Source organism: Dendrobates tinctorius, unplaced genomic scaffold (genome assembly GCF_039654945.1).
Source record: "Dendrobates tinctorius isolate UK_male_01 unplaced genomic scaffold, ASM3965494v1 ptg000111l, whole genome shotgun sequence".
NCBI classification, from domain to species: Eukaryota; Metazoa; Chordata; class Amphibia; order Anura; family Dendrobatidae; genus Dendrobates; species Dendrobates tinctorius.
In genome coordinates this window covers 29,473,877-29,491,550 of record NW_027361779.1, presented here as the reverse complement: position 1 = coordinate 29,491,550, position 17,674 = coordinate 29,473,877, and the positions used below count along the sequence as shown (strand labels likewise).

At 44.6% G+C, this 17,674-nt stretch overlaps 1 long non-coding RNA gene across 1 annotated transcript in view; it reads left to right on the top strand.

The window, feature by feature from the left end:
• Positions 1–17,674, top strand: part of LOC141100946 (uncharacterized) — a 208,591-nt gene that overhangs the window by 134,542 nt on the left and 56,375 nt on the right. The window lies entirely within an intron of this gene.

Below are 17,674 nucleotides of genomic sequence, written 5' to 3'. Positions count from 1 at the left end.
AAAAACGAAGCAAAAAATAATGATTTATTATCATACCGCCAAACAAAAAGTGTAATAACGCGCGATCAAAAAGACGCATGTAAATATCCATGGTACCGCTGAAAACGTCATCTTGTCCCGCAAAAAACGAGCCGCCACACAGCATCATCAGCGAAAAAATAAAAAAGTTATAGCTCGCTGAATAAAGCGATGCAAAAATAATTATTTTTTATATAAAATAGTTTTCATTGCATAAAACCGACAAAAACATAAAAAACGACCTAAATGAGGTATCGCTGTAACCGTACTGACCCGAAGAATAAAACCGCTTTATCAATTTTACCGCACGCGGAACGGTGTAAACGCACCCCCCCAAAAGAAATTCATGAAACGCTGGTTTTTGTTCATTCTGCGTCCCAAAAATCGGAATAAAAAGCGATCAAAAAATTTCACGTGCCCGAAAATGGTACCAATAAAAACGTCAACTTGTCCCGCAAAAAATAAGACCTCACATGACTCGGTGGGTCAAAATACGGAAAAATTATAGCTCTCAATATGTGGTGATGCAAAAACTATTTTTACAATAAAAAGCGTCTTTTAGCGTGCGACAGCCGCCAAACATAAAAATCGCCATAAATAGTAAATCAAACCCCCCGTTATCACCCCCTTAGTTAGGGAAAAATAATAAAATTAAAAAAATGTATTTATTTCCATTTTTCCATTAGGGTTAGGGCTAGGGTTAGGGTTAGGGCTAGGGTTAGGGCTAGGGTTAGGGGCGTGTTGGGGTTCGGGTTGGAGTTAGAATTGGGGGTTTCCACTGTTTGGGCACATCAGGGGCTCTCCAAATGCAACATGGCGTCTGATCTCAATTCCAGCCAATTCTGAGTTGAAAAAGTCAAATGGTGCTCCTTCCCTTCCAAGCTCTGCTTTGCGCCCAAACAGTGTTTTACCCCCACATGTAGGGTATCAGCCTACTCAGGACAAATTGCAAAACAATTTTTGGGGTCCAATTTCTCCTGTTACCCTTAGGAAAAAAAAAAATTGGGGGCAAAAATATCATTTTTGTGGAAAAAAATGATTTTTTTATTTTCACGTCCGAGTGTTATAAACTTCTGTGAAGCACTTGGGGGTTCAAAGTGCTCATCACACATCTAGATAAGTTCCGTGGGGGGTCTAGTGTCCAAAATGGGGTCACTTGTGGGGAGTTTCAATAGTTTAGGTACATCAGGGGCTCTCCAAACGCACATGACACCCGCAGACCATTCCATCAAAGTCTGCATTCCAAAACGTCACTGCTTCCCTTCCGAGCCCCGACGTGTGTCCATACAGTAGTTTTCTTCCACATATGGGGTGTCAGCGTACTCAGGACAAATTGGACAACAACTTTTGGGGTCCAATTTCTCCTGTTACCCTTGGGAAAATGAAAAAATTGGGGACTAATTGATCATGTTTGTGGAAAAAATACGATTTTTTTATTTTCATGCCCTGGCATTATAAACTTCTGTGAAGCCCTTGGGGGTTCAAAGTGCTCACCTCACATCTAGATACGTTCCTTAGTGGGTCTAGTTTTCAAAATGGGGTCATTTGTGGGGGGTTTCCACTGTTTAGGTACATTAGGGGCTCTCCAAAGGCAACATGACACCCGCAGACCATTCCATCAAAGTCTGCATTCCAAAACGTCACTACTTCCCTTCCGAGCCCCGACGTGTGCCCATACAGTAGTTTTCTCCCACATATGGGGTATCAGCATACTCAGGACAAATTGGACAACAACTTTTGGGGTCCAATTTCTCCTGGTACCCTTGGGAAAATAAAAAAATGGTGACTAAAAGAACATGTTTGTGGAAAAAATACGAATTTTTTATTTTCACGCCCGGGCGTTGTAAACTTCTGTGAAGCACTGGGGGGTTCAAAGTGCTCACCACACATCTAGATAAGTTCCTTGGGGGGTCTAGTATACAAAATGGTGTCATTTGTGGGGGGTTTCCACTGTTTAGGTACATTAGGGGCTCTCCAAAGGCAACATGACACCCGCAGACATTCCATCAAAGTCTGCATTCCAAAACGTCACTACTTCCCTTCCGAGCCCCGACGTGTGCCCATACAGTAGTTTTCTCCCACATATGGGGTATCAGCATACTCAGGACAAATTGGACAACAACTTTTGGGGTCCAATTTCTCCTGGTACCCTTGGGAAAATAAAAAAATGGTGATTAAAAGATCATGTTTGTGGAAAAAATACGAATTTTTTATTTTCACGCCCGGGTGTTATAAACTTCTGTGAAGCACTGGGGGGGTCAAAGTGCTCACCACACATCTAGATAAGTTCCTTAGGGGGTCTAGTTTCCAAAATGGTGTCATTTGTGGGGGGTTCCACTGTTTTGGTACATCAGGAGTTTTCCAAACGCGACATGGTGTCCGATCTCAATTCCAGCCAAAAACGTCAAATGGCGCTGCTTCCCTTCCGAGCTCTGCCATGCGCCCAAATAGTGGTTTACCCCCACATGTGGGGTATCAGCGTACTCAGGACAAATTGCACAATAACTTTTAGGGTCCTGTTACCCTTGGAAAAATAAGAATTGAGGGTGAAAAGATCATTTTTGTGGAAAAAATATGATTTTTTAATTGTATGGCTTTATGTTATAAACTTCTGTGAAGCCCATGGGGGTTCAAAGTTCTCACCACACATCTAGATAAGTTCCTTAGGGGGTCTAGTTTCTAAAATGGTGTCATTTGTGGGGGGTTTCCACTGTTTTGGTACATCAGGGGTTTTCCAAACGCGACATCGTGTCCGATCTCAATTCCAGCCAAAAACGTCAAATGGCGCTGCTTCCCTTCCGAGCTCTGCCATGCGCCCAAATAGTGGTTTACCCCCACATGTGGGGTATCAGCGTACTCAGGACAAATTGCACAATAACTTTTAGGGTCCTGTTACCCTTGGGAAAATAAAAATTGGGGTGAAAAGATCATTTTTGTGGAAAAAATATGATTTTTTAATTGTACCGCTGTACGTTATAAACTTCTGTAAAGCCCTTGTGGGTTCAAAGTTCTCACCACATATCTAGATAAGTTCCTTGGGGGGTCTAGTTTCCAAAATGGGGTCACTTGTAGGGGGTTTCCTCTGTTTAGGTACATCAGGGACTCTCCAAACGTGACATGGCGTCCAATCTGAATTCCAGCCAATTTTGCATTGAAAAAGTCAAACGGCGCTCCTTCCATTCTGAGCTCTGCCATGCGCCGAAACAGTCGTTCCCCCCCACATATCAGGTATCTGCGTACTCAGGACAAATTGCACAATAACTTTTGCAGTTCAATTTCTCCTGTTACCCTTGGTAAAATAAAAAAATTGAACCTGAAGTATTTTTTTTATGAAAAAAAGTTAGATGTTCATTTTTTTTTAAATATTCAAAAAAATTCCTGTGACGCACCTAAAGGGTTAATAAACTTCTTGAATGTGGTTTTGAGCACCTTAAGGGGTGCAGTTTTTAGAATGGTGTCACTTTTGGGTATTTTCTATCATATATACCCCTCAAAGTGGCTTCAAATGTGATGTGGTCCTAAAAATAAAATGGTGTTGTAAAAATGAGAAATCGCTGGTCAACTTTTAACCCTTATAACTTCCTAACAAAAAAAAATTTTGGTTCCAAAATTGTGCTGATGTAAAGTAAACATGTGGGAAATGTTAGTTATCAAGTTTTTTGTGTGCCGTATATCTGTGATTTAAGGGCAGAAAAATTCAAAGTTGGAAAATCACGAAATTTTCAAAATTTTCGCCAAATTTCCATTTTTCTCACAAATAAACGCAAGTTATTTGAATGAAATTTTACCACTAACATGAAGTACAATATGTCTCGAGAAAACAATGTCAGAATCACCGGGATCCATGGAAGCGTTCCAGAGTTATGACCTCATAAAGGTACAGTGGTCAGAATTGTAAAAATTGGCCCGGTCATGAACGTGCAAACCACCCTTGGGGGTGAAGGGGTTAAAGGGAATTACCTTTAGCTAATCCCCTCACCTGGACCCGTAGAAGCGAGTAATCGTGAAACTGCCGTTGTCCGGCACTTCCCTCCCCTAGCATTCCTCTAACGTCCTGCATGTCCACATATCTATTGATGGAATATATGTGAAATAAAGATGCACAGCTTTTCAGCTATTGGTGAGTGCTGCATATTTCTTTTTTCGCTTCACATTGAAATATTCATGTTTTTTCATGCAAGCACCTCCGTTTTTTGACTGAAATATATACTGCAATACTTCAGATAAATAGATCCGTCTGTTAATGTGGTGATTTGTGTGCCCTAGTATGCCATCTGTTTGCTCTTTGCTGGGATCTTCTCTCTGTATTCCCACTAGCTGGAGAGCCGTCGTTTCATTGTTCTGTCCTTATTAATGAACCTGGATTCATATAGCTTATACGGGCATCTAAACCGCTATACCAGGGGTCCAATAAGAAGACTGTAGGTTGAATCTGTGCTTTATTGAACGTGCTGGTATATTGGGGCACGGTGAAACTACAGCAAAACATACAATACAATCATTATGGGTACATAAAAATACATAATATACAGTACATCATACAGATTACCTGTGCTAGTAGCTAACCAGGGGAGAGCTAACTATGGAAGGTGATCTAGGACAGGGGTACATGTGGGAGCGTGATTAGTCACTGATGATGCTGACGCAGGGGGAGAAGAGGAATGAGGTGTTTCCAGTATGCAAGCCTGATATAAAATGGCAGACTGGGCAGAAAAAAGAGTCTGGAATAGACCATGATGCCTTGTAAACTTACCCAAGATACATTGGGGATTGGAGGGAAATCAAGAACGAAAATGAAACTAAGATAGAATAACACTGTAGTTATTATTTTTGGCCACTAGATGGAGCCAAAACGGTGAACATCAGAATCTATGAAAAACTGAGCATTATCACTGAATTTATGTTATGAAAATAAACAGTTAAGAATCATTAATTATGTCAGAGACAGAACACTTTCTTTATTTACTCATTATTTTTCTATATGGGACACTATCAAATGCTTTAGCAAAAGTTATAAACAATGTATCCACAGCTTCCTCTCAGTCTAAATTTCATCTCACCTCTTCATAAAAATGTATCACATCTAAATAACAACTTGAATGTCCTTAGTAAAGTTGTGCTGCTATCACTCTGGAATCCAAACCTCTCACTCTCATCTCAAGGACTTCTCTTGTGCTGCAACAGTTTTCAGGAATGCACTACCCCAGACAATCATTTTAATTCCTGGAAAACATAGCTTAAAGTGTGCCTTAAAACAACATTTATTTAGATCAGTCTGTCATCTCACCTCACTTATCTAATTAACTATCTCCTGTCCTCTCTTCCATGTACTCAGTAGCACTTTGCATGTGTACTTGTACAGATAATGGCCTGTTATTGGTTCATACTGCATTGTTTGAATGCCCCTTAATATTAAACTGATGGCTGGAACTTATACGACAAGCACTACATTTTTACCTTCTGTTTTAGCCCTATTTCCTTATAGACTGTAAGCATGCGAGCAGTGCTCTCACTCCTCTTCGTACGCTTTGCACTATGTGCTACTCTGTAAAGTCTTGTCTTGTTTCTACAAGAACCCTCTGGATTGTTAAAAGGGAACTTGTCATCTAAAAACACTATTAACTTTCAAATATGGGGTTAAGCTGCAGGTTAATAGAGTTGTGAACCTTCCTGGCCCTGGCAATTGGATATATCATATAACATACCCTAAAACTAATAGTTTATTGATAAAAAACCCACCAGGGTCACACCACAAGTGAACACAAAAAACAAGATAAAAAAGTGTCCAAAAATACAAAACACATAAAATTGTGGGGAATATCCTAGGGGGTCCCTATTGATGTCTCCTGTTTTCACCTTCCTACCCGCGGAGGTTGGCACCCTAGGGGGAACGTTGTGGCGCCCCCGCTCAACGGTGGCTGTCCCTGGGGGCCCTATTGTACCCTGGCACCACCAGTGAAGTCCCTTCCCCGATACTAAGGGGACCCCTATCAAATAACAGAGACAATCCTACGATGAGGGGGACCCTAGAACCCACAAAATATTGCACATATAATAGAACACATCAATACATAAGCGTATAGGGAAACAGTTCTATCCAGACTCATGGCTCAGACATATAGATATAACTGAGAAGACAAAATGCATCATGACTCATCAGCAGCAAACAATGTGTGTCAATCCACCTAATTGTAGCAGCATGTATATTATATTACTAGTAAGGTTGCTATCGAGCCTCCTGATGATTCCAAAGGGGTGAAACGCGTTGAGGCGTCTTAGGCTATGGGGCGGTCGATGGATAATACGATGAGTATCTTAACTTCTTTATCTGAGCTTTCCACTGATGAGATTTTTTTATCTGTTGTTTGACAATATGATGAGATCTGTGAACTAATGTTGTGGATATAGGCTCAATGTGTTCTTTTGACCTTGGCTATTTTTACAAATCGTGACTTATATATATGAGTAGAGTTGAGCGAAACGGGTCGAAAAAATTCAAAAGTCGCCGACTTTTGGCAAAGTCGGGTTTCATGAAACGAAACCCGACCCTAGGATGAGGTCGGCCACGAGGTCGGCGACTTACGCGCCAAAGTCGCGTTTCAAAAGTTTGTTTTGCGCTCTTTTTCAGCCAATCAGGATCCACGGACACTGTGGGCAACATGATGACATAGGCACGGGTCACCACCATCTTTCAGAAGGGCATGCAAGTGATTGGCTTGCTTTGGTGGGCGTCACAGGGGGTATAAAAGGGCGTGCATGTCTACCGCCATCTTACTTCTGCCGATCTTAGCATAGGGAGAGGTTGCTGCTGATTCTGTAGGGAGAGCGTTAGGCAGGGAAGAAGACAAAAAAACTGCTTCTGCTGCTAGCGATTTGGCCTGCACAACACACCAGTCACTGTGTGTGCAGTGCAAGGGGAGGCTATATAGTGGTGTATCAGTGGTGTTGGTTGTTGGGCTGCCTTCTAAGGCTTCCTGACAGGCTGGCATTGCTGTTTACCCACTGCTCCGCAAACTGCTTTTTTAAAAGCAATCCAATCTCCCTTATCCTCTAGTCACTTTGGTCACAGCTGCGCCATCGAGCCTGTCACATAGCGCTCAGATATTCATTGGGCCTCAAACTGCTTAAGCAATCCCAATTTTTTTTCCAGTGTCCAAAAGTGTGTGCAGATATTCAAAATCTCCCTTATCCTCTAGTCACTTTTGTCACAGCAGTGCCATCGAGCCTGTCACATAGCGCTGAGATATCAGTGGGCCTCACACAATCCAAAAGTGTCCAGTGTCCAAAAGTGTGTGCAGATATTCAAAATCTCCCTTATCCTCTAGTCACTTAGGTCACAGCAGTGCCATCGAGCCTGTCACATAGCGCTGAGATATCAGTGGGCCTCACACAATCCAAAAGTGTCCAGTGTCCAAAAGTGTGTGCAGATATTCAAAATCTCCCTTATCCTCTAGTCACTTTTGTCACAGCAGTGCCATCGAGCCTGTTACATAGCGCTGAGATATCAGTGGCCTCACACAATCCAAAAGTGTCCAGTGTCCAAAAGTGTGTGCAGATATTCAAAATCTCCCTTATCCTCTAGTCACTTTTGTCACAGCAGTGCCATCGAGCCTGTCACATAGCGCTCAGATATCAGTGGGCCTCACACAATCCAAAAGTGTCCAGTGTCCAAAAGTGTGTGCAGATATTCAAAATCTCCCTTATCCTCTAGTCACTTAGGTCACAGCAGTGCCATCGAGCCTGTCACATAGCGCTGAGATAACAGTGGGCCTCACACAATCCAAAAGTGTCCAGTGTCCAAAAGTGTGTGCAGATATTCAAAATCTCCTTTATCCTCTAGTCACTTTTGTCACAGCAGTGCCATCGAACCTGTCACATAGCGCTGAGATATCAGTGGGCCTCACACAATCCAAAAGTGTCCAGTGTCCAAAAGTGTGTGCAGATATTCAAAATCTCCCTTATCCTCTAGTCACTTTTGTCACAGCAGTGCCATCGAGCCTGTCACATAGCGCTCAGATATCAGTGGGCCTCACACAATCCAAAAGTGTCCAGTGTCCAAAAGTGTGTGCAGATATTCAAAATCTCCCCTGTCCTATAGACACCTTGTACCTTGTTTTACATTACTATATAGTTTGTTGGATTTTGTCTACATTTCTACCAAAAATGAGGAAGGCTGGTGGAAGAGGCCGTGGAATTGGGCGGGGGTTGGCAGCTGGTAATGATGGTGTTGGATCTGATGGTAGTGGCAAGAGCAAAATAGGACCGAATGCAGGAGGTGCTGACCCTGCGTCATCGTCTGGCTACATAAGGCCTCGAACGCTTAGTTTTCTAGGAGTTGGCAAACCGCTTTTAAAGCCAGAGCATCAGGAAAAAGTTTTGTCTTACATTGCTGACTCAGCCTCCAGCTCTATCGCCTCCTCTTCTTCAGTTGTAAAAAGTAAAAGCACTGAGTCGTCATTGGAGGCTCATGTTCATGAACCACACCTTTCCTTGTGTCCTTCACCCCAACCAAGATTGAAGGATGACGCAGGCCATACTACTGATTACTCCATGGAGCTGTTTTCACATACCATGCCTGGATTATCAAGTGAAATGGTGAATTACCCAGGCCAAGATGAATCTGACATGGAGTGCACTGATGCACAGCCGCTGATGGATGATTCTGCTGGTACATTCACTCAGAGCACTACATTGTCCTCGCAGTGTACAGAGCCAGATTCTGACCCTGATGAGATTCAGGTGCCCCTTCCCGCACACTATACCACCATACACTGTGACACAGAGGAAGGTGCACATGACATAGAAGAGGAGGTGATGGATGACCCAGTTGTTGACCCAGATTGGCATCCATTGGGGGAAGAGGGTGCTGCTTCCAATAGCTCAGATGAGGAGCATCCACAGCAGACATCGACATCGCAACAGCTGTTATCTGGCAGGCCCGGAGCACTCCAAAGACAGGTTCCAAACATCAAAAGAGTTGCTGGACAGCTTGTCCAGAGGGTCAAAAGATCACAGCGTGCTAGGCCGCAAAATGTCTGCCAAAGTAGGAAGAGTGCAGTGTGGCACTTTTTTGAACAAAATCCTCATGATCAGGCCAAGGTTATCTGTAAGAAGTGCGCAAAGACCTTTAGCCGAGGGAAAAATCTGAAAAATTTGAATACCAGTTGCATGCTTAGACATTTAACCAGCATGCACTTGCAAGCGTGGACACAACACCAAACCTCAAGGGCCACATGTGCAACTGATCACAACGAAGGTAGTCAGCAACACTACATTGTTTCCCCCACTGTAAGCCCACCGGTTAGCACAGCAGCAAATGTTGAGGTGTCGTTGCAAGACCACAGCAGTCAGGGAATCCCACTGTTATATCAACGAAAGACTGATTCTAGGCCATCAGAAAGAACACCAACTCCATCACCATCATCAACCCTCTCTCAGTCCGCCCTGTCCACCGCTACTTCCACCATATGCAGCTCTCAAGTCCAGCTCACCCTCCCAGACACTATGAGTAGGTCAAGAAAGTACTCAGTCTCTCATCCGCGTACACTGGGTTTGAACGCCCACATTGCCAAACTAATCTCGTTTGAGATGATGCCCTTTCGGTTGGTGGAAAGCACAGCTTTCCGCGAACTCATGGCCTATGCAGTACCACGCTATGACCTACCCAGTCGCCACTTCTTCTCTCGCAAAGCCATCCCAGCCCTCCACCATCATGTGAAAGACCGCATTGTCCATGCACTCAAGCAGTCAGTGAGCGGAAAGGTGCACCTCACAACTGATGCATGGTCCAGTCGGCATGGCCAGGGCCGTTACGTGTCCATCACTGCGCACTGGGTTAATGTGGTGGATGCAGGGTCCACAGGGGACAGCGGTGGTGGGACAGTGCTGCCTAGCCCACGGTATAGGAAACAGTTGGCTGTAGGCGTTCGACCCTCCTCCTCATCCTCCTCCTCCAGAAGCGAAAGCTCGTCCACAGAGCGCAGTCATACGAGCACTCCATCTGCAGCTGCCACTGTTGCACACGATGTGTCCCCCTATCGAGCAGCTAGTGGAAAGCGTCAGCAGGCTGTGTTGCAGATGATGTGTTTGGGCGACAGACACACCGCCAAGGTGCTGGCCGAGTACTTGAAGCGACAAACTGAGTCATGGCTGGGCAGTGTACATCTTGAGGCAGGCAAGGTAGTTAGTGATAACGGCCGTAATTTTGTGGCAGCCAGAGCCCTTTCAAAACTCAGCCACATACCTTGCTTGGCTCACACCTTGAACCTGGTGGTGCAGTGCTTCCTCAAAAATTATCCGGAGTTAACAGCCCTGCTCCATAAGGTGCGAAGACTGTGCGCGCACATCCGCCGGTCGCCTGTACACTCCGTTCGTATGCAGAAGCTGCAGCGATTGCTCCACCTTCCCAACCACCGCCTCATTATCGACATTGCAACAAGGTGGAACTCCACCCTGCACATGGTGGAGCGGCTGTGCGAGCAGAGGCAGGCCATAATGCATTTGTGGGAGGATACACGGCCAGGCACTTTGAGAGCAGACATGGAGTTGACAGGTGTGCAGTGGTCGAAGCTGAAAGACCTTTGTAAAGTCCTTCAGTGTTTTGAGGAATGCACACAGCTGGTAAGCGCAGACGACGCCATCCTAAGCATGAGCATCCCACTTATGCGTCTGCTCATGCAAACTTTGACGCACCTTAAGGAGCAGGCGTCTGCAGCCAATGTTGATGAGGAGGAAGAGGAGGAGGGAATCCTTGATGACATTCAGCCATTGTCTGCTCAGGGACCTCTCCTGGACGAGGTGGAGGAAGAAGAGGAGGAGGAGGATGATGATGGGGATGATTACTTAGGGGAGGAGGATGCATCTCGTGGGGCAAGTGAAAATGTTGGCGTGGCAAGGTCTGGTACAGGGTTTGTGCGTGACTGGAGGGATGTGGATTTGCCAGAAAGTGCTCCTCCACCCAGCACTCGCAGTGCATCATTGACACCGGGAACATTGGCCCACATGTCAGATTATGCCTTGCGGATCCTAAAAAGGGACCCCCGCATTGCCAAAATGATGAACGATGACGACTACTGGTTGGCCAGCATCCTGGATCCACGCTATAAAGGCAAATTACAAAACATCATGCCACAGGAGAACCTTGACCTAATATTGGCTAATAAACAAGCAACTCTGGTAAGTCGGTTGCTTGAGGCATTCCCAGCACACAGCAGCGGTGATGGTTCTCACACGAGCCGTATGGGCCGGGGGCAGCTTGGCAGAGGTGTTCGTGGTGCACACAGCAGAAGTGGCGTTGGAGACAGGGGTTTCATGACAATGTTGTGGACTGATTTTTCAAATACCGCTCACACAACTGGTAATACTGCATCGATGGAAAGTGACAGGAGACAGCAGTTGTCAACTATGGTTACAAACTACTTTTCCTCCCATATCGATGTTCTCCCACACAGGTCATTCCCCTTTGACTATTGGGCCGCTAAACTGGACACCTGGCCTGAATTGGCCCAATATGCCTTACAGGAGCTCGCTTACCCAGCTGCAAGTGTGCTATCGGAAAGAGTCTTCAGTGCAGCTGGATCAATCCTGACAGAAAAAAGGACCCGTCTGTCAACCCAAAATGTGGATGATCTAACCTTCATTAAAATGAACCACGCATGGGTTTCCAAGGATTTTGTCCCACCTTCCCCTGATGACACATAGGGTGACAGAAAAATGGCTTGCTTTGGTCCACCTCTTCCTGGTACTTCACCTATTTCGCCTTTTGCATCAGCTGAATGTCCAACATCAACATATGCCACTTTCTAAAACTCCCTAACTGTGCTGCCTCCCCCCCCATGGCCGGGGTCACCACCTAGCGCACGACACCGTGCGAGTGCCGTTGCCCTGGACAGGTGGGTAGGCCGACTCTTGGGCGCGGGCACTGGCACAGGGTCCCTCATAGTGCAATCAAGTGTCTCTGACGGTGGTGGTGCACACCCGCCGTCAGACACACCGCTGTACTATGAGGGGCCCAGTGCCAGTACCGACGCCCACGAGTGGGCCCCCCTTGCTTGGGCAGGGCCCCAGCATTTGCAATCTTTACCTCTCCCTGCTCCTCCGCTGTGTAATCTGGGCCGTCAAATCCATACTGTGCCTGACACCGTCTGAGCCTGCCTCCTGATGTATAGACATATATTTTGAATGTGTACGCTATCCATACATGTTATCCGGGGATACGGTACCCTTTCTAACCTTTGTGCAATCACGTGCAATCCATACTGGGCCTAACACCGTCTGAGCCTGCCTCATGCTGTATAGACATATATTTTGAATGTGTACGCTATCCATACATGTTTTCCGGTGATACGGTACCCTTTCTAACCTTTGTGCAATCATGTGCAATCCATACTGGGCCTAACACCGTCTGAGCCTGCCTCATGCTGTATAGACATATATTTTGAATGTGTACGCTATCCATACATGTTATCCGGTGATACGGTACCCTTTCTAACCTTTGTGCAATCACGTGCAATCCATACTGGGCCTAACACCATCTGAGCCTGCCTCATGCTGTATAGACATATATTTTGAATGTGTACGCTATCCATACATGTTATCCGGGGATACGGTACCCTTTCTAACCTTTGTGCAATCACGTGCAATCCATACTGGGCCTAACACCGTCTGAGCCTGCCTCATGCTGTATAGACATATATTTTGAATGTGTACGCTATCCATACATGTTATCCGGTGATACGGTACCCTTTCTAACCTTTGTGCAATCACGTGCAATCCATACTGGGCCTAACACCGTCTGAGCCTGCCTCCTGAGACATATATTTTGAATGTGTACGCTATCCATACATGTTATCCAGGGATACGGTACCCTTTCTAACCTTTGTGCAATCACGTGCAATCCATACTGGGCCTAACACCGTCTGAGCCTGCCTCATGCTGTATAGACATACATTTTGAATGTGTACGCTATCCATACATGTTATCCGGGGATACGGTACCCTTTCTAACCTTTGTGCAATCACGTGCAATCCATACTGGGCCTAACACTGTCTGAGCCTGCCTCCTGAGACATATATTTTGAATGTGTACGCTATCCATACATGTTATCTGGGGATACGGTACCCTTTCTAACCTTTGTGCAATCACGTGCAATCCATACTGGGCCTAACACCGTCTGAGCCTGCCTCATGCTGTATAGACATATATTTTGAATGTGTACACTATCCATACATGTTATCCGGTGATACGGTACCCTTTCTAACCTTTGTGCAATCACGTGCAATCCATACTGGGCCTAACACCATCTGAGCCTGCCTCATGCTGTATAGACATATATTTTGAATGTGTACGCTATCCATACATGTTATCCGGTGATACGGTACCCTTTCTAACCTTTGTGCAATCACGTGCAATCCATACTGGGCCTAACACCGTCTGAGCCTGCCTCCTGAGACATATATTTTGAATGTGTACGCTATCCATACATGTTATCCAGGGATACGGTACCCTTTCTAACCTTTGTGCAATCACGTGCAATCCATACTGGGCCTAACACCGTCTGAGCCTGCCTCATGCTGTATAGACATATATTTTGAATGTGTACGCTATCCATACATGTTATCCGGGGATACGGTACCCTTTCTAACCTTTGTGTAATCACGTGCAATCCATACTGGGCCTAACACCGTCTGAGCCTGCCTCCTGAGACATATATTTTGAATGTGTACGCTATCCATACATGTTATCTGGGGATACGGTACCCTTTCTAACCTTTGTGCAATCACGTGCAATCCATACTGGGCCTAACACCGTCTGAGCCTGCTTCATGCTGTATAGACATATATTTTGAATGTGTACGCTATCCATACATGTTATCCAGTGATACGGTACCCTTTCTAACCTTTGTGCAATCACATGCAATCCATACTGGGACTAACACCGTCTGAGCCTGCCTCCTGAGACATATATTTTGAATGTGTACGCTATCCATACATGTTATCCAGGGATACGGTACCCTTTCTAACCTTTGTGCAATCACGTGCAATCCATACTGGGCCTAACACCGTCTGAGCCTGCCTCATGCTGTATAGACATATATTTTGAATGTGTACGCTATCCATACATGTTATCTGGGGATACGGTACCCTTTCTAACCTTTGTGCAATCACGTGCAATCCATACTGGGCCTAACACCGTCTGAGCCTGCCTCATGCTGTATAGACATATATTTTGAATGTGTACGCTATCCATACATGTTATCCAGTGATACGGTACCCTTTCTAACCTTTGTGCAATCACATGCAATCCATACTGGGACTAACACCGTCTGAGCCTGCCTCCTGAGACATATATTTTGAATGTGTACGCTATCCATACATGTTATCCAGGGATACGGTACCCTTTCTAACCTTTGTGCAATCACGTGCAATCCATACTGGGCCTAACACCGTCTGAGCCTGCCTCATGCTGTATAGACATATATTTTGAATGTGTACGCTATCCATACATGTTATCCGGTGATACGGTACCCTTTCTAACCTTTGTGCAATCACGTGCAATCCATACTGGGCCTAACACCGTCTGAGCCTGCCTCCTGAGACATATATTTTGAATGTGTACGCTATCCATACATGTTATCTGGGGATACGGTACCCTTTCTCACCTTTGTGCAATCACGTGTAATCCATACTGGGCGTGAGAACGGCTGGCGAGCTGTTAAGCAAGCTACAGCACCTGTCCAGACAAGTACAGGGATTCCCTAGCGAGGAGACTTATTTGATTGTTTTCAATGTTGGGACAGCAATTTTTGGGGAGCACTATACTCTGGAGAATGATAGATGGGGCCCACCATACACTGGAACATTCCAAAGGTGGACATCAGACACTGGAGCAGCATTTACAGGGCCCATTATACACTAGAGCATTAGAAATGGGGCCCATTATGTTTGGAGCATTATTTGGGCCCATAAGACAGTGGAGCTTCATCCATGGGGACCAACATATACTGTAGCATTATGTGGAGCTCATCATATACTGTTTCAAACATTATATGGGACCAATGATTCTGTATGGAGAAATAGATGGGCCTCGTCATGAGATGTAAAAAGTGAGGTATTTTTCATTGGACTATACCGCTATTTCTCTGCCGTATCGGAGCATGATGAGTTGTGGTATGTGTTAAAATGGCGCTCTTTCCCCCAGGGCACATGAAAACCTGGAGCCAGCCCTCCCCCCCCACAGTTTGTAGCCAAATAACCCCCATTTTTCAGTGCGTAACTTGTATTATGAAGTTAATTAAGGTTGACAAGCTTAAGAAAGAAGAATTGATGCTTTTGGCATTCAAATGGGCACTGTAGGTGTGTTTCCTGTCCTCCTCTCACTGCCGACTTTTATTCCCCATTGACTTACATTGGGTTTCGTGTTTCGGGACGACCCCGACTTTTCCCTATAATCGGACGATCTTGCTCGACCCGACTTTTGGAAAAGTCGGGTTTCACGAAACGAAACGCGACCCTAAAAAACCAAAAGTCGCTCAACTCTATATATGAGGATGTGGTATCTTGGATTATATATACATATCTGTGAATCAATATACATGCTGCTACAATTAGGTGGATTGACACACATTGTTTGCTGCTGATGAGTCATGATGCATTTTGTCTTCTCAGTTATATCTATATGTCTGAGCCATGAGTCTGGATAGAACTGTTTCCCTATACGCTTATGTATTGATGTGTTCTATTATATGTGCAATATTTTGTGGGTTCTAGGGTCCTCCTCATCGTAGGATTGTCTCTGTTATTTGATAGGGGTCCCCTTAGTATCGGGGAAGGGACTTCACTGGTGGTGCCAGGGTACAATAGGGCCCCCAGGGACAGCCACCGTTGAGCGGGGGCGCCACAACGTTCCCCCTAGGGTGCCAACCTCCGCGGTTAGGAAGGTGAAAACAGGAGACATCAATAGGGACTTTTTTGTCTTGTTTTTTTGTGTTCACTTGTGGTGTGACCCTGGTGGGTTTTTTAGCAATAAAATATTAGTTTTAGGGTATGTTATATGATATATTTTTTTGAGACCCTTGAGTATTCAAATTGATTTTTGCCCTGGCAATTGGCCCCACACTGCCGAGCGGAAGATGGACTTTACTACCTCTGACAGTGTTCCGATTTCAGTTACCGACAGCCGGCACTAATGCTGAACGAGCTGTCAGTGTTGGGGTCGCGGTTACAGCTGCTATGCTCTATACACAGGGGAGTGACTGAATCTGCACCACCATTGAGCATGTGACTGAAACCAGAATGCTGCCGGGGAATAAAGCTAATTTCTTCCATGCAATGTGGGTCGAGATCCCGGAGCCGGATAGGTTTACAATTCTGCTAACCTGCTGCTAAACCCAAAATCTGGAGGTTTATAGTGTTTCGTCAGGTCATAGATTTCCTTTAAGTACTGCGGAATATATTGGTGCTACAGAACTAAAAATTGTTATTATTAGATTTCAACTATCCAAATATTGTTGGGAATCTGTCTCAGGCAACAGTAATTGGTCCAGAAAATTCTTATCTTCTCTTGCTGATTACTTTATCTTTCAAAAGGTAGAAGAGAGAACAAAAGGATCTGCAATCTTGGACCTAATTCTGATAAACAGGGAGGAACTGATTCAGGAGGTAAAGTTGGCTGGGAATTTAGGAGACAGCCATCATACTATGATCGAATTTTGGATTACAAGAGGAGGAAGAACTGTAAGGAATCAGACTTTAAAGTTGGACAATATATAGACAGATTTTTATGAACTCACAAAGAAGGTCGGAAAGGTCTAATAGCTGGATGGACAGAAATGTTTACAAAGGATGGGAAATTTTGCTTACTGAAATTCTCACAGCATAATCAGTAACCATCCTGAAGAAGAGGAAGAATTAGAAGCGTTTAAAGCGACCAGGATGGATGAAGACAGAACTTACACACTTGCTAAAAAGGAAAAAAAAGAAATGTACAATATATCAAATGGAAACACAGGGGCATACTGTATATCTAAACAAGAATATTATGCTGGCTGAAGTAATTGCAGGGCAGGTGTTAGCGGAGCTAAAGCAAGTAATGAAGTGAGGCTTGCAAGGGAGATCAAAAGCAATAAAAAATGTCGGAGGTTATGTCAAAAGCAAAAGAATAGTCAAAGTTGCTATAGAATTTTTACAGTCTGAAAAGGTTGAAGTGGTAAAAAATGATGTTGAGAAGGCCACACTTAAATTTCTATTTTGTATCTGTGTTCTCTAAGAAAGCAAATGTAACATCAACTGATTTTCGCTGTGCTATCAAAGGAATAAAAGAAGCCACACTATCTATAAACAGAGAGATGGTTAGGGAACAATTAGCTTATTTAAATTCATTTAAATCTACTGGTCCAGATGAATTACAGCCTAGGGTACTGAAAGAGTTAGCAGAGGGAATTGAAGAACCACTAGCCAGAATCTTTGAAAATTCCTAGCGAACAGAAGTCCCAGAAGATTGGAGAAGGGCAAATGTTGTCCCTGTCTTTAAAAAAGGAAAGAAGATGGAGCCAGGAAAATACAGGCCAGTGACCTTTACTTCTAAAAGATTTTTGAACAAATTATTAAACAGCATGTAAGTACTTGGATAAAAATACAGTATTTAACCAGAGCCAGCA